General features: G+C 37.1%; 1 protein-coding gene across 2 annotated transcripts in view; it reads left to right on the plus strand.

The window, feature by feature from the left end:
- Window positions 1–18,994, plus strand: part of MDGA2 (MAM domain containing glycosylphosphatidylinositol anchor 2) — an 865,112-nt gene that overhangs the window by 530,056 nt on the left and 316,062 nt on the right. The gene's annotated exons all lie outside the window — the stretch shown is intronic.

Below are 18,994 nucleotides of genomic sequence, written 5' to 3' on the forward strand. Positions count from 1 at the left end.
CTGTGGATAGAGCATCAGCCTGTGGACTGAAAATTCCCAGGTTTAATTCCGGTCAAGGGCATGTACCTGGGTTGCGGGAACATCCCCAGTAGGAGGTATGCAGGAGGCAACTGATCGATATTTCTCTCATCGATGTTTCTAACTCTATCTCTCTCCCCCTTCCTCTCTGTAAAAATTCAATAAAATATAATATACAATATTATATATATATATATATATATATATATATATATATATATATATATATATATAATTTTTTACAGATAAGAGGGGAGAAAAATAGTCAGAAACATGGATGAGAGAGAAACATTGATCAGCTGCTTTATGCACACTTCCCTTTGGGGATGTGTCCCCAACCAAGGTGCATGCCCTTAAAAGGAATCAAACCTGGGACCCTTCAGTCTGCAGGGTGACACCCTATTCACTGGGCTAAACCAGTTCGAGCATAAACACCTTTTTTTGACCACTCATTGGCTAAATTTCCTGTATGCTGCCACTCACAGTGTTCTTGGTAACTTGGGTAATAAGAACCAAAGAAGGTGATCTAGGGTTTTTCCACCACACTCCTGGAGGAAAAACAAAGGTCTGCTGCTGTAGGGGTTAAGAAATGTCATATCCTGCCCTAGCTGGTTTGGCTCAGTGGATAGAGCCTCAGCTTACCAACCACTAGGTCTGGGTTCAATTCTGATCAAGGGCATGTACCTAAATTATAGGCTTCGCTCTGGCTGGGGCCCAGGTCAGGGCTCATGCAGGAGGCAACCAATCTAAGTGTCACTATTGGCAAGTTCCGAAAATGAGTCCCCTAGTGTATGCCAGGAATCAGAGTTTCCCTGTGTCTTCACCATGAATCAAGTATCAGAGTTTTTGTTGCCTCCTGCAGCTTCTCATTGAGGATCAAATATCCTGTGTGTGCATGCACTAAGAATTGGAGTCACTGGATCTTATTGTGAATGTGCTGTGAGTTAGGAATCCCAGGAGTACAAGGTAAGCACAAGTCAGTTGTGCTTAGTGCTGCCTCTTGCCTGGAGAATTTGGATCCTGGTCACCATGGGGGACTGGGTTACACAATAGCTCTGTGACGTGCCTGAGCTGCGGAAGACTAACTTCTGTGTGTGCTTGCCCAAAATCAAAGTCAGGTGGCACTGCCGCCCTGCATAAGCATCTGGTTTGGTCGCCTGATTACATTGAGGGGAGCAGATTTTAGTCTCTCAAATTCTAGTAGCAACGCTGCTATCTGTGTGCACACTCTCTCAACCTCAGATTCTTGTAGGGGAGCTGTGTCCCACACACACTCTCAGGTTTAATTTCCCCAAAGGGGAGCTGTGTCTCAAGCAAGCTCAAATTCCCTGAAGGGGAGCTACAGCTTGAGCGAGGGTGGGTCTATCAGTTACTATGGTGCTATCCGAGAGCCTGCGGGAGGGGGAGAGGCTCTATCTCACAGAACTCTGCTGCCTGGAAGTCTGGATTTTGTTGTCTGTTGATCTGAAGCTGTGGTCGCAGTTCTCTGTCCCCAGTGGCTGCAGGGTCGTAGTTTGTGTCTGAGACTAGGATTCTAGTCTCAAGCAGCCCTGTTTCTCAAGATGGCGTGCTCTCCATGCCCATACTGGCCACCCAGAAGTGTCCACTTTGTGCGTGGGACCTGCAGTCTAAGACTTCCTGGTTTGGCAGCCCCTTGGAGGACCTGCAGAATCTAACTGTCCCTAGCTCATACACACACCACACATGTCTACACTCTACTCTGTGGGTTCCTCACTCTCTCACACTCTCTCCCTCTCTACCTTTCTGTTGGTCGCCATCTTGATCTCTCTCCTTATCCTTTTATATTTGAGGTTATTATTAAGTTATTTATTCAAGCCATTTTTATTTTTATATCTGCTACTCTCTTTCTCTATTTTTTTTCCTTCCAGCTATCCCTTTAACATGTCTTGCATTGCAGATTTGGTGGTGATAAACTCTTTAGCTTTTTTTTTTTTTTTTTTTTTTTTTTTTTTTGTCTGGGAAGCTCTTTTTGTTGTTGTTATTAATCCTCACCCAAGGATATTTTTCTATTGCTATTTACAGAATGGAAGGGAGGGGAAATACAGAGAGAGACACACACACATTGATTGGTTGCCTCCCACACACACCTCAGCTAAGGACTGGGATCAAGCCTGTAATCAGGTACACGCCCCTGACTGGAATTGCACCTGGGACCCTCCAGTATACAGGCTGACACTCCATGAACCAAACTGGCTAGGGATGGGAAGGTCTTTATTTCATTTTTGATTTTGAATGATAGCCTTGCTGGATACAGTATTCTTGCTTTTAGATATTTGATTTTAATTACTTTGAATACTTCCTGTCATTCCTTCTTGCCTGGAGTGTTTTTGTTGAGAAATCAGCTATCAGATTTATGGGAGCTTCTTTATAGGTAACTGACTGTCTCCTACTTCTTGATTAGCTCTTTGTCTTTAACATTTGTCAATTTAATTATGATGTATTTTGGAATCAGTCTTGTTGGGTTCTTCTTGATGGTTACCCTCTGTGCTTCCTGAACATGTGTGTTTTTTCCTTCACCAGCATAGATTTTTCTGTCATTATTTCTTCAAACAGGTACTCTATTTCTTGCTCACTTTCATCTCCCTCTAGTACCCCTATGATGCTGTTCCATTTTATGTTGTCTCAAGTTCCCTGAACTGTCCTTATGCTTTTTAAGTTGTTTTCCCCTTTCTTTCGGCTTTGATAGTGGTTTTTTTTTCCTATCTTGTCTTCTAACTCACTTATTCAATCTTGTACTTCATTGAGCCTGCTTTTATTCTTTCCAACATTTTCTCAATGTCAGACACAGCATTCTTCATTTCTGTCTGGTTCTTAATCGTAATGTGTTTGTGTGTGTGTGTGTGTGTGTGTGTGTGTGTGTGTGTGTGTTTTATGCTGATGTAGCTCCTACTAAGTTCTTTGTAGCACCTACTGAGTTCTTCAAAGTTTTCATTAGTTATCCTATGTATCTTGTGAACTTTACAAGCATTAATTTGAACTCTGTCTGACAATTTGCTTACCTTCATCTCATTTAGGTCTTTTTCTAGTGTTTCCTCCTTTTCTTTAATTTGGAGGTTGTCTATCTGTCTCCCCATTTTAGTTATCTTTGTGTTTGTATTTATGTATTAGGTATACTTGCTGTAACTCCCAGTCTTCATGGGGTGGGCTTTTCTAGTAAAGGTCCTGTGGTACCTATTGGTGTGGTTTCCTTATAATACTGAGCTCTATGCTTTAGGAGTGACCATTTTTGGGTTATTATCTCCTGTTGTAATTGAGTCTTGGTTGTTGCTGCCTTATAGATGGGTGGGTTCACTTTTTAGGATGGCTAACTGTAACGCTCAGCCACAGCCACATTTTGTGGGCCGTTTTACTGTTGCTAACAGGGAAAAACAAACTAAAACCAACGAAGAGGAACATACAACAGGCCACAAAGACAGCAAAAATAACCACAAAAGAAAAAATAATTAGGAAAGAGAACATGAGTAATACATTAAAAATAAATAGAGAGAAAGATGAAGTTGTTAATACTAAGCCCTAAGTGATTTGGCTCAGTGGATAGAGTGTTGGACCATGGATTAAAGGGTCCTGGGTTCAGCCAAGGGCAGATGCCTTGGTTGTAGGCACAATCCCCATGTGGGAGGCAACAAATTGATGTGTTTCCCTTACATTGATGTTTCTTTCTCTCTCTGTCTTCTCCCCTCCACCCTTTTAAAAAAAGTTAATGGAAAAATAGCCTTGGATCAGTATTAATAACAAAAATAAATAAATAAAATAAAGGGATACTGTAATAGGAAAGAGACATAAAAAGATTATGAAAGGAAACAAGGGAGGGAAGAAATAATAGTAGAGGATAATGAAAGAAAAATGGTAAAAAAATTTACAAGAATAAAGAGGAAGAAAAAATGTTATATGAAGGTAAAAAGAAGAGAAAGGTAAACAGAAAGGATGGAAAAGAAAAGAATAAGAAAATGAAGGAGGCCAATTAGAGATATGAAAGAAATAAGAAAGAAAAGAGCAAAAATCTTAACATCAATAATATGAATACCAAAGCAACAAATCAAAGAAAATATTGAAAAAAGAGCAAGCAAATGAACAAAAAGAAAAGCCAACCAAGTGAAGTTCATCCAGGCATATCAATTTTATGAGGCTCACTGCTTTGTATGGTGATTTCAAGCCTCCTAGTGGGTACTTTTGTGTTAGCCAATGTCAAGATCTGTCTGAGTTTGGCTCTCTGTGTCTGTTTTAGCTGTGGTCTAATGCTCTCTAAGGACCGCCTCCACCTGTCAGCTACTCTACCTCTCCACAGAGATTGCCTGGTCTTCCTCCAGTGTCTTCTAAAGAAAGTATTTAAGGTGAAGCCAGACTAGGGTAGCTAGGGATAGTAGGACCCCTGCTTAGAAATTTCACCATCAGGTACTCAATGAGGGGATATTATTCTGTTTCAAAGACAAAAGTCTCTTCTCTACTGTATTCTCCAACTCTAGTTCTCCCTAATGTGGCCTGGTGCAGGTTCAGGTTTGATATAGCCTGCCACATTTTCTGCAAGAGAAATTTCAGCTGCCCTGGCTCAGTGGCATTGCTCATAAGAGTCTCTGGTTGAACATGTTGCCTAGAGGAGGGAGGTAAGCATTTCTTCCTAGTCCTATACTATAGTCTCTGAGGCTATTGGAATGACCTACTCAGAGCTGTTCTCTTGACCCCTACCAAACTGCAGCCAGCAGGAATATCTGGGGCTTCAGAGAGCTGGCCCAAACCCTTTCCTGTTGGGGGCGATGTTCCCAGCCTGCAGGAGGTGTAGATGTGCTCCATACTCCTTCTGAGAACTGGCTGGCTGAACTCACAGAGCATTCACTCAGAATGCAGTTACAAAACCCATCTCTTACTCTTCTGTCTCCAAACTATAAGCTTTCTTGTGGAATGTCATGGGAAGCAAAAAACAAACAAACAAACAAACAAATAAAACACACACACACACACACACACACACACACACACACACACACACACACACCAAAACAAAAGAAAACCTGCTTTGCAAGGTCCCAAGCCCTTGTGCCACAGGTCCAAGCAGAAGTGGTTTAGTCTTCCCTGCCTAGGATTCCAATCTCACAGCACAGCTGCTGTGAGTAAAGCTGGCCCTGAATCCCCACTTCTCACACACCCAACTCTTTCTGGTGCAGGTCAAACATCCTCCATCTTCCCTGCCACCAGCTTCACAGGATGGAGCAGTCCCAGTGCTCCACAAGTAGGGTGAATGGTCCAACCATGGATTTCAGAGTCCTCTGCCCATTCCCCAAGCCACACAGCTGTGTTGCTATCTGGGGCTCTGCCAAAGCCTTTCAGGAAATCAGAGGGCTCCTCTAAGCCAATGCTGGTTGCAGCCCTTGGGCCCTTTTCTATTCTGTAGGCACACACCACAGTGCAGCCCTTCCAGCTGCTGTGGCTGCTGACATTAGGCATGCTCTTTCACTGGGAGAGTACAGAGCCAGTACTTAGCCAATGGCAAGATCTGTCTGAGTTTGGCTCTCTGTGTCTGTTTTAGCTGTGGTCTAATGCTCTCTAAGGACCGCCTCCACCTGTCAGCTACTCTACCTCTCCACAGAGATTGCCTGGTCTTCCTCCAGTGTCTTCTAAAGAAAGTATTTAAGGTGAAGCCAGACTAGGGTAGCTAGGGATAGTAGGACTCCTACTATCCAGGGAGACAGAGTTCCAATGGATCCCTCTGCCTGATCCTAAGGGGTCTCTCCTTCCAGTCTCTGCTGCTTTGGGCTTGATGTCCCTGCAGGGGAATGTCAGTCCACACCCCCAAGTGGAGGGAGCTTGCAGCCAATATCACTTGGGCGTCTCAGATGAGCAACAGCTCCTGTGGGGCTTCCCCTTTCCATGACTCCCCGTCTCTTACCAGTCTCTGTACTCTTTCTTCAGTGCTCCTTAGGCAAAATATGTCCGATCAGCTACACTTCTCTTATTTTTTCAAGCTGACTGTGCATTGTGTGAGCTGCAAATTCAGTCCATGGCTGGAACAAGGGCACTCAACCTCCAGTTACATCACAGCCATCTAGACATGCCTCTGTTATGATTTTTAAAAATTGCTTTAATTAACTACATAAGAGGTCATAAGCCAATGACTTATGAGAAACATATGGATGGATTTTTATGCATAAATTAAATTAAGCTATATATATTGAGGCAGAATATAATATGTCAGACATTACAGCTTGTTTTTTTGTTTTTGTTTTTTTGGTGTTTCAACTTAGATATATATGAAGAATTCCATTGAACCATATAGCAAAATGTATGTAGGTTTATGACAGTTAAAAGACTATAGACTTTTGTTCACCTTTCATCTAGAAAGATGAAAATCAATAGCACAAAATTTTATTTTAAAACTAGTCTATAGAAATATTTATCTTATATACACTTGTCAGAAATTTATATATATATATATATTTATTTATTTATTTCACAGAATGCTTTATCTATTTGCCATATTAAACAATGTGATAACTGTATAAAACTGTAATGTACAAAGTAATAATATTGTTTTAATGTTCTAATGAAGTATGAATTATGTAGGGCTATTTTTTTTTCCATAAACAAGGTACCCATAGTTTTGAATTCTTGTGGAAAGAGCTTTGATCTTAATAGACTTGTTCTTAAATCAATTTCTATCATCTTTCTCATTACTCAACATCTCTGAAGCTATTAGTGAATAGTTTTTCACATGTAAAATGGCAATGATAATGCTTACTTGTCTGGCACATAGTAGGCTCATTAATTATAGCAAATAATTTAATGTTACTTGCTATGGTTTATTATTTATTTTTCTTACTGTCAATCATTGTAAATATCCCCGAGGTCTTGTGCACAGGTTCATTCATGGGTATGGTCCCTCAGCCTGGCCTGAATCCTCTCACAATCCAGGACACCTCAGGTGATGTTGAACTGCCGGTTTATGCCCAATCCCCAAAGCTGAATTGGGTTGACACCAGCAGTCCGTCATTGCCCGAGGTATGTAGCAGGTGCTCTGCTGCTCCTGTCATCCTGTCCCAACTGTGCCTGCCACCTCCATGCCTCAGTAATGCTGCCCCAGAGACGGGAGAGGTTCCCGTCATCACAGCTGCACTCACCAGCCAACTGTGAACCCAGCTTCTGGCTGAGTGGAGCTCCTGCTTTGGGAGCACTCTGATGGCCAGGAGGAAGCTCCTGCATTAAACACCTGCCCCCTGGTGATCAGTGCGAATGCATCATAGTGACTGGTCAAGAGGTTGTTCGGTTCAATCAGTCCAATCAGTCATAATGGTTGCTTAGGCTTTATATATATATATGGAGGAAGCTTAGGCTTCCTCCATATATATATACACACACACAGAGAGACACACACACATACTAGAGGCCCAGTGCATGAAATTCATGCACTGGTAGGGTCCCTAAGCCTGGGTGGTGATCAGGTTCAATCTAGGTCTTCTAGCTTCAGGCTGGGGCCTTCCTTTTGGCTGCTGCCTGGGGCCTCTCTTGGTCCCATGCTTTCCTCCGGTGGTCAGTGGATGTCATAGCAAGCTATCAAACTCCTAGTCTTCTGGTTGAACTCCTGAAGGGATACTTGGCATGTTAGGCTTTTATGTATGTACTAGAGGGCTGGTGCATGAAATTCGTGCACAGGGTGAGGGCTTGTCTCTCAGCCCAGCCTGCACCCTCTCCAATCTGGGACCCCTCGATGGATGTTAAACTGCCTGTTTAGACCTGATCCTGGGTCTAAACGGGCAGTCGGACATCCCTCTCACAATCAGGACTGCTGGCTCCCAACTGCTCACCTGCCTGCCTTCCTGATTGCCCCTAACCGCTTCTGCCTGCCAGCCTGATCACCCCCTAACAACTCCCATGCCAGCCTCATTGATATCTAACTGCTCCCCTGCCAGCCTGTTTGCCCCCAACTTCCCTTCTCTGTGGCCTGGCCACCCCTAACAGCCCTCCCCTGCAGGGTTGATTGCCTCCAGCTTCCCTTCCTTGCAGACCTGGTCCCTCTCAACTGCCCTCCCTTGCAGGCCTGATGCCTCCCAATTGCCCTCCTCTGCTGGCCATCTTGTGGTGGCCATCTTGTGTCAATATGGGGACAGAATCTTTGACCACATGGGGGCAGCCATATTGTGTATTGGAATGATGGTCAATCTGCATATGACTCCTTTATTAGATAGGATAGAGGCCTGATGCATGGCTGGGGGCCAGGTGGTTTGCCCTAAAGGGTACCCTGGATCAGGGTGGGGGTCCCCTTGGTGTGTGGGGCAACCTGGGAGAGGGGCCTGTGGTGGTTTGCAGGCTGGCCATGCCCCCTGGCAACCCAAGTGAACACCCTGGTACCTTTTTGATCTTCCATAATTGAAATTTTGTAGCCTTCAGTGAAGGCCCAGGCCAGCATGAAGCTTGGCTTCCTCCATTGCTGGGGAAACCAAAGCTTCCTGTTTGCTCTGTGGCCACTGCCATCTTATTAGGGTTAATTAGTATACTTGCTCCTGATTGATTGGATGGCATGGCTTGTGGGTATAACAGAGGTACGGTCAACTTGCATATTACTCTTTTATTAAATAGGATGCTAGGATTTATTCTGGTGGTTGACAGCCTAAAGCAGGATAATTGAAGAATTATATTTATCTACCATTTATTACTTGTTTAATAATAAACTGCATTCCCTTGGCCTGGCTGAAACATTGTGAATACAGAAAAAGGGGAGAAAAGTTCTGTATCAACATTCATGATTTATTATTTTCAATTTCTGGATGATATTTTATTTAATATGTTTAATTTATAATTATTTGTTTATGGAAATAATCATTTTAAAATCCTTTAATCAAAATGAAATATATTTAAATTGAGAAGCAAAACTGTAGAAATATTTGGTTTTAATAAGCTACAGAAAACATGTCTATTATAATTATGTCATTTCATCATAACTGTAAGTATAAAGATTCATTATAGTAAATATTAAATATGTCAGTTATTAAAATAATATAGTTTACTTTATTCCTAGTTAGGTTCTTAGGTTCAAATCTCAGTAATATAAAAAGTTTGTTCATATATTTAAATATAATTTATTTCCATGTTCATAATATTTGCAAGTCCTTAGCAAAAATTGCAGGTTACTGATAAATATGAATTTTATTAGTATTTATGGGAGATAAAGGCAATAGAATAAATTTTAATATTATAGATGCATTGTGAATATTTATTTAAATATCTGTGGGTGTTTTAAGAACAAATGATATAAAAATATTCTGATAGGACACTAATTGTTAAATTAAAGTGGTCACATGTATTCTTTGTCATATTGTTGAACTCACAAGCTGAATCTCAATATGCTCAGTATGCCTACTTTGAAATATATAAATAAAGTAAGGCAGCTTATAAATTGTTTCCTATCACCCTACTACACCTACTTTGAATTGAGAATTTTAATGTCCTTAACTACTTAAATTAAGTAGGTAATTAATTAATTAAACATTCCTTTAATATTTCTCTGAATGAGCCAAAGTTCGATCAATTAATTTTATAACGAATAAGAGAGGAATAGGAGTGTTTAAGTCTCATCTTATTTTACTTGCATCCATAAACACCAGTTAGGTCTAAATGTTGATAAGGTTTAACTGATTGAAATACTTTAGGAGAATTAGTTCTCAAAGAGAAATTCTTCTGAAATATATATAACTTGCACTTAATTTTGTCTTGAAGGCAGAATTTATTTCTTTAGCTTTATTAGCATTTAATTACATTGCTGTACTTCTTAAATTAATGTATAAATATAATTTAAAATGAATCACTTTGAGTTTAAGGCAATACTCTAACATTGAACTTCACTGATAGCTAAATGTCAAACTATAAAATTTAGGAAGCACATTTAATATTGTATGTCAACCATAATAAAAATACTTAGCATATATTTATTAAACTTATTTTCTTTTCTAAAACTCAGTTGCATTATATTCTGAACTATAGGATATAATTTTATTTTAAATTCCTTTTCAGTAATAACTTTAATTAATAATTATTTATCAATTACCTGATGAGAAAACGTGTAGTTTGAGGAACAGAGGTCAAGCAGAAGAAAAAAAATCTCTTAGAGCAGTTGAGTGGAATACCCAATTTAAAATCATCTAAAGAATTATGCATTAATTTGGTATTATTTTACTCAAATTATGTGAAAGAAAGGATGAACATTTATATGGAGTAGAAAAGTTATTGAAAATTAATTGGAAATTTAATTATACTCAAATGTTAAGCTTTATAATGGGATTTTACTCCAACATACATATATGTAAATAGTGATCTATAAGACTTCTTTACCATACCTAGAATATCCCAGATGCACATGAATACATATACCAGCTTGAAAATCTCATCCTCTGAATCTAAAACCACTTTTATTTTGACTAATTAAAATATAGAATAAAAATAGATACAGTTGTGCTAGAAATTTAATTAAGTAACTCACTTGTTACATTAGAGAGGCAACCCATTGTTCCAAGCTTCTCTACCAAGATTCTCAGGTTTTATGGGATTTTGAATATATGGTGGAATAGCCATAAAAAAGAAAAAAATTGTTAAATTACTTGTGTTATTTTTCCTTTGATAAAACAAACAAATGAAAAAGGCAACCCTCTAGTAAAGTAGAAAAGGTCTTACCTTCTATATCTGATGATGTCACTCAATATTGGATATGAATGTTAAATTTCAGATTTTTTTTCCTGTTGTCTGAAGTCCTGCCAATAGCTGACTTTATATTTGATTTATTGCTAGAAATTATATGTATAAACTAGTATGGAGAGATTCCAGCCTATTTTGATGAATTCATAAATAAGTGGCCATGAATCATTTTAATTTGTTGTCTCTTATTATGCAGAAACAACAAATCTGATCAAAATTAATTATTTAAGTTCTCCTGATCACAAATTTTAGATTTTATTACTCTGAACAACCGAACATAAGTTCCTTACTTCCTTTTCTTACATGTTTTTGAAATTTGCATGGGATGCATAGACAGCTACACAGCAGATAAAAGAAGGAAAGGGTATGAAGCAAGAAACTGACATAGTGAAGTCACTCCTAAACTGGTAATATTTCTGTGATGCTTATGATATTCTTGCTCAAACTCCCATTATTTTGATAGATATTACTATATCTCTCCTTTTTTTAACTTCCTCGAAATTCCATCAGAGGAAAAGCAGGCTGAAATGGCATAGAAGAAAGACAGCTGTTAAAAAGTTGTAGAACTAATCCCATAGCATCAGGCAAATCACAGCTTCCCAAGTCCTACTGGGTGTGCAGTATATTGAGAATGGTCAGTTGAGAATGGAGAAATAGTAGACATATTTATTTCTGAACAAAGAACATGGCTAAAAGCAGTAGAGATGTTTATTATGACTAATTAAAATATAGAATAAAAATAGATACAGTTGTGCTAGAAATTTAATTAAGTAACTCACTTGGGACATTAGAGAGACAACCCATTGTTCCAAGCTTCTCTACCAAGATTCTCAGGTTTTATGGGATTTTGAATATAAATAAAAACAATTTCATTTATAGTAAAATCCCATTGTGTTCATATATACTACTTATTTTTGAAGGAGGAAATCTATAATAGTTTTCTAGGATTGACCATCCTAAGATTTCCAATAACTTCCTGAGATGGTTAGATGTCGTGACCTCCCCAATGGAATGTCCCAGAGGGAATGACTTAATCAGAGCACTGACTGCAACTTGGAAATCCCTTGGCTACTCTTACCCCTTGCCTTTCTGCTCCTATTGGCCTCTGCTACTTTGTCTCTTGAGTTCTCAATGCTCACTGCTACTGATTTTCTCTTCCTGGTGAACCTCCAGTGCTCTTCTCCCTCTCAGTCAGAAAGTCCTTTCTGGGTTTCATGATCAGCTGGCTCAGAGGTGCTTCCCGTAGCAGAGGCTATATAAGGAGAAGACAAGGCTATATAAAGAGAAAGGTTGATGTTAAGTAATTGCTTTAAATTGTAATATTAGTAAAAACCAGAGCACAAGTCTTAGCTTATAATCAGCAAGTTAACTTTAATTAGAACTAGTTTTGTCCAATTACTTGTTAAATATCAAACGTCAGAAATAACAGGTGAATTCTCATAAGTGAAGCATGCAAGTAATGACTGGTCAGCATCTACATTTGAGAGTATTGCTAATATCCCCCAATTCAGAGAGCTATATTCAGACCATTAGGAGATTGCAGATGAAAGCAGAATCCTGAGTGTGGATACTTGGCTAGATTGCCTGGTGTGTTCTAGCTGACACAAATTGTCTTGTCTGTCCCTGTAGATAAGTTTTGTTTTTTTTTAATTAATTAGAATGAGGAGCATTTGGCAATCAGTGAGAGGTACCAAGCCAGTTATTTCCTTTGTACCAATCAGGCCTGCACTGGAATTGTGTATAAAACATTCCCTTTGATGCAGGTGAGGTTTTTGTTGAGCTAGTTCATATTTTTGCTATTGCTTTTGTATTCTTTTTATTTTAATAGTTATTGCTTTTAAGTTTTGTTCCTTTAGGTCTTGTAGTCTGAACTGGGAGGTAGGTTCCCTTCCTTCTGTCTAATCTCAGGTATCTTTATTCTATTGAAAAAAAAATATGTTACTGAAAATTGGTATCTTGCCCAATATGGAAGTTGTTGATGCTTGTATTATATCTGAGATAAGCAATGTTGTTAAAGGAAGGAAGTGCATGTCACATTTCTTTGAGAAGACTAAAAAATAAGTAAATATACATATTATGGGCTGATGAAATAAGTACTATATTTGTTTTTATTATTTTTAAATCTTTTAAAGTTTCTTTTTTAAAGTTTCTGAGGATGAATTAAAGATTAAAATTGTAAATAGGGCTGCTTGTAAAATAAGAAATTGGGACTTGGAGCAGAAAGTGTATATTGACTTACAAAAATGAAACTATGCTGTCACTTAACCACTGATGCTGTTCTTGATAGGACAAAAATGTGAGTTTTTATCCTGCCTATCAATAAATAAAGGGATAGGGTTAGAACAGGTTTATTAAAAGGCCCCAAAACTCTGTCAGGGCTCATAGCTGCAAGAGTAACAAAATGCTACTTTGTATATCAATTTTGGCAGCGACCTGAAGGCTGAGATCAAAATCTACAGTGAAGTGGCTGTTAGACCATCTGTACCAGCATTAGTGTTATAAGCAGTTGGGCCTGGGGTCTGGGGATGAAGTCAGGATTCCTTTGTTGAGAGGCTTTGATTGTTCCTACAGGAGGATAGAGTGTTATACTTCTTTCTTTCATCCAGTCAAGTGAGGAGAACTTCAACAGTTCGGACTTAAGATCTGAGGATGTTTTCATCTATAAAAGCAAGGTTCCATGTTTTCCTTACCTGTCCTCCTTTCAGTCATCACCCCTACAATCCTGAAGGGTTAAGAGGGTCAAAGAACAAAGTTAGCAAAAAGAGAAAAGGAGACTAATTAAATCTCCCACTCTCCAGCTATGTTCCCGAGTTTCAGGATTTCAAGTCTGAACTAGTACACAGCTGAAGGAAATGGAGAATGTCTAAATTAGAGAGTTCACAAGTTTTATTATTATTATTGTTATTATTGAACTGGACATTTTAATTGTAGAAATGGGATTGTTTTTTATTCTGACCACAGGCAATTAAAAAACCTGTAAAATATGCCCCCAATTTTATCTAATAACAGGAAAAAAATAGCCTATCGCATAGGCTTTAGGTGCCAGTGGGAGGAGAAATAGAGTTGATTTATAGCAACCTCCTATAAGTCTGATAATTCAACAAACCATCGCAAAAGCAGGAGACTTCAACTCTGGTGAATTTAAATTAAAAATTAATTAATCAATTAATTAATTAAAGTTCTTATAGACTTGTTTTCAGGCTGCAGAATGAAGTATAGAAAACAGTGAGAGACAAATAAAGCTAAATAGCGTGTCCTTCCAGAGACCAGTGAGGCCAGGGCTGCCATGTCAGCAGCATGGCACACTGAATTCCCCACACCGCTGCTGCTCATATAAAACACAGGTTTCTCTCACTAGCCCATTGCCCCTGCATCCCAGCAAACTCAATGTACTTGTTGCTGCTACTTTCACCACATGCCATTAGAATGGATCCTCCATGGTCCCTACTTATTGATATCAATAGCTTCCAACTCAAAGGTCAGAATAGATACATTTAATTGGATGAATCTGGGTCCGGTGTCCACACTCTGGCTACAAAAGAGGCTAGAGATAAAGTACTTAGTGTTTTCATCTTTTTTGGTGGAAGGTGGGATATATAAAAATATCAGGATGGAGTTCAAATTTTAGTTCCCATACTTGATGGAGCCAGCCATTTACACATTTTTCAAGTTTTTACAGATCCCAAACCAGAGAACCATAATATAAGAAGTCCAATTTCTGAGGTCATCTTTGACTCATCAAAACTGTGCCCTCTTGTTTTTTATTTAGCTCCATCTCAGCTCTCTTGGCTGGCACAATATACATATTTGTTATTTATAGAGCCTCTGCATATTGGCTAGGACAGTCAAACTTTATGAGGCCAAATGGTTAAATCACCAAACTGTCTATTAATTTGATTATTTATATTATGAAATCAACTTCAAAATGTTATTTGTACAAAATGAATTCAATATAATTTCCTTGTAAGTTTTTATTTATTTATTTGACAACTTTATTGTATATACAATAGTATCATGGGTTTTTATACAACCATTTAAACAAAATCACTCCCCTTTATTTCTATTGGCACCATTCTAGCCACCCTGACACCTGTAAGAGTCATTTAACGCATCTCCCCACATTAACTATTGTTGCTTTTCAATCTATTCTGGGCATTGCAGCAGGAGAAATTTTTATAAAGTCAAATATACTTAAATAACACCCTACTTAAAATCCTTATGTTAGGCTTCTCACATCCTGCTACGCTACAAGGCCCTTTCCCACAGAGCCTTGGAATAGGAAAAGTCATGCAACACAAAATATAGATCCTATACCTATGAGCATTAAACATATCATAAAGTTGGTATGCAGTTCATTGTAGATAGAATGCAATATTAAATTGTGTTGCTATTACTGCATCTCCATCAGAAATAAATTACACCTTCAAAATACATGATATTCCAAGTTTAGTCCTTGATGAAGTATAGACTTCATGTACAATAGGGGGAAAATAGCCTACTTTGCTATACTTTACCAACCAAATCTTCATGAAAAAAGGTAATTATATTCCATCACATAAAATTATTTTGGCCCTGGCTGGATGGCTCAGTTGGTTGGAGTGTCATCGCTTACACCAAGTTGCAGGTTCAATTCCTGGTCAGGGAACATACCTGCGTTGTGGGTTTAATCCCTAGTTGGGCACCTATGGGAGGTAACCCACAGATGATTATATCTCTCACATCAATGTTTCTCCTTCTCTCTCTTTTTTCCATCCCCCTTTTAAAAATTAATAAAAACCATATCCTTGGGTAAAGACAAAAATATTTTATCTAAGAAAAATAACTTAAGCAAATTAATAGAAAAATAGTCATCAAAAGGTTATAATCTATAATATAGTAAGATATATTAATGTTTTTAAAGGAAAAGACAACTAACCTGAGAAAAATAAAGAATGTGAGTTGGCATTTCTAGGAAGCAAAAGTCTAGGTGACCATTTAGCAAATTAAGACACTCAAATGTATTACTTGTCATGCAAGTGCAATCAAAATGACAGTGAGCAGCAACATTACACAGTCCAAGTGTACAAAAAATCTATCATGCCTGAGATGTAGGAAAATAGTAATTATATGCTTGTGGTGAAATGTACTTCTTTTTAAAAAAACCATCAGGCAAAATCAGTTACAACTACTTGCAAGCCTGCTTCCACTTATAAAAATGCATCCCATCAAATTAAAGCCATCATTTTGAAAGTACCTGTTCAGAGTCCATTAATTAATATGGTGTTATTCCCGCAGGCATAAGCCTTAAAATAAAGTCACTGTACACAATAAAACATATAGGTGGTGTATTATAAAATTGTACATTTGCAACCTATATAATTGTATTAACAATTTGTCCCAATAAATTCAATAAAAAATTAAAAAATGTGGATGATGAATTAAAAACAATAAAGTTAGCACCCATAATAAGGGAATGGCTGAACAAATTATATACATTCATGACAAGGGATATGGTACAACTATAAAAAAAAGGATTAGTGCTCGGCCTTGGGGGCATTTCCATGAGCTATTTTGTGTGAGGAAAGCAAAATTTTATAAAACAGTGCTATATGATTAATTTTTATGGAAAGATAAATTTATTGTGCACACACTCATGCACACACACACACTTTGTGTTGGTATCTTTATAAATATGAACATGTGTCCTTGAAGAAAAACATAGAAGAATATTATTATGTTAACATGTGGATCTAAAATTATGGAATTGGAGGTGAGTATTAAGAAGAAAAACACTGAAATTAATAAATATACACATGCATAATATTTATATATACATTATAATATATGTTTACACATATACAATGTATAAATTATATGATGTAATAATGTTATAGACAGCATGTATATAAATATATACATAATGTATACACATAAATTACCATTCTGTGTGTCTTTATATACAAAGAAATTTTAAAAGTTCAGGTTCTTTGTTATCCTAACTTTCATAGAAAATTATTAATAGAAAGAAAAAGGAAAATCCTGAGAGTATTTCTGGCCATCTGAAAGTTTAAAAACGATTTTCCCAGAATGATATGCAGAATTATCAAGATAATATTGGCTTAAGAGTTATAAAAGTGTGGTTATATATTTTTTTAAAAATTATAGAAGAGAAAATGCATTCTATTTTGTGTGAGTAAATAAGAATAAATTTTAAATGACAATGTGTCTAAATCTTATAGATAACTTCATTGTTATAAATGTCCCATTTTGAGAATTTGGTTGTAATTAATAATTTTGGCTCTTCTTTTATGGATTATCAGATCAAATTAATGACTATTCAAAAATTGTTATGCAGAGACAAATACAAAACACTTCTTGTCATCCATACTGCACAAAATTTCTCATTGGTTTATCTCATAACCTGTGCTTTTGTATCCTTATAATCAGGAAGTGCTATAAAGCATTTACATTGATGCTTTGTTTACAATGAAGTGCCTTGTTCTTGATTATTGATATGTCTAACTATGACTTAATTAGTTTTTCTTTTGTTGAACTTCAAGATAACTTAATTTTATTCAGGCTAGTTTGCATTATCTATTATTATTTACATTCATATCATAATTATAATAGTAACATAAATTTTTACCCATAAAGTGAAAAAAATAATATACTTGACTAGCTTTTGTACCTCCAGTGTATTGAGTTGTTTTCCTTAAGAAAGCAAATTTGGAGTTTTCTTTGCATAGGAATTTTAAGATTTCTGGAACTTCCCAGTAGGAAAGACTACATCCAGTACAGTAGTTAGTGTATCCTTGCCATCTGGATTTCAGATTCATTTGGTTTAATTCAAAGATTAAAGACAGAAAAATTGGACCAAATGGTGGAATAAACCCCAGTGGAAAACATGCTTCTGCTGTGATTATCTTTGAGATTAATTGATTCTTTAACTTGTAACTACTACCCATGACTTCAGCTGTAGTTAATAACTGATAAACCATATGGACTTAGATTAATTATTCAAATGCATGCAGAATGTTGGTTAACTCTTTCATGTCACTAGATTAACCCAGTTTAAGTGGAGAATAGACTAAACAAATGCTTTCATGATTTAGTGAAACTTATCTTAAACAGGTCTATCTTAGGCATGCGAAGGATAGCTTATATCATCATTACTTTTTCATTTTCTTAAAATAACTTTAATTTGTCAGTTCCTGGCTTCTTTAATCAGCCAAGCAAAGTGGCATGGATAGTAGATGCATTTATAAGGAAAAAGTAATTTTCCTTGAGTTATCATAGTGGTATGTATGAGTAACCTGGCTGAAATTTAACATTGATCATATTAGTTACAGATTAGTCTTTCTTTAAATTATTTATTTAGATCATTATTGAGTACTTATGTCCTTTATGTTGGGGTCTAAGGATACAAATATGATTAAGATAGGGGTATTAGGTACATAGGAGTATCTATATATATAAAGAGCCAGGGTTGTAACAATCACAATGACTGGAGGCTTGACCAAATGCCAGGTTGTGCACATTTACCAAGTGCCATTTACTAAGTTTTAATTGTACAATTGGAATGTACATGCTTATTACTTGTAAGAACTTCCATTGATTACTTGGCCCAGAGATGAAAGATATTCTAGTTAGAAGTCCAAGTAGAAGCCTCTGCAATGCTCCCACTTTCAACTGAGATATGTAAAACATAACATAACATCCAAGACCAAATAATAGTATTAATGCCACCCTTAAAATCTTAAAAGATGTCCTGAGGTGTCCTTATCATATTCCACTTTTTGACTATGCTGTCTCCTTATGAAACCAGAGATCCTGGAGGATGATAGTGAACTATAAAAAATCATCCACGGACTGTCCTTATTGCAGCCTATGCCAGATATGGTGTTTTTGCTAGAATAGATTAACATGATTTAATATCTGGTATGTGTCCAGAATATATTCTTTTTCATTTTTGTTAGGAAAGATCAGAAGTAATTTTACCTTAATTTTGGACAGACAGTAGTATACATTTGCAGTCTTGTCCTAAAGCTAAACTAACTTACACTGATTTCCATAATATAGTCCAAAGGTAAATAGGCCAGCTGGACCATTATTAAATACATGATTGATTTACTATATCAATGAGATTATGTTCCTCAGTTCAGATGAACAAAAAATGACAGGTACATTGGATATCTTGGTAAGATACACATAATCCAGAGGGTTGAAATGAGCCTATGAAAATCCAGTGATCCACAATATTAGCAAAATTTTAGAAATTCAATAGTTTTAATTTTGCCAGGAT

The sequence above is a fragment of the Pipistrellus hanaki genome (assembly GCF_964339955.1).
Source record: "Pipistrellus hanaki genome assembly, chromosome: 1".
In the NCBI taxonomy this organism is placed as follows: domain Eukaryota; kingdom Metazoa; phylum Chordata; class Mammalia; order Chiroptera; family Vespertilionidae; genus Pipistrellus; species Pipistrellus hanaki.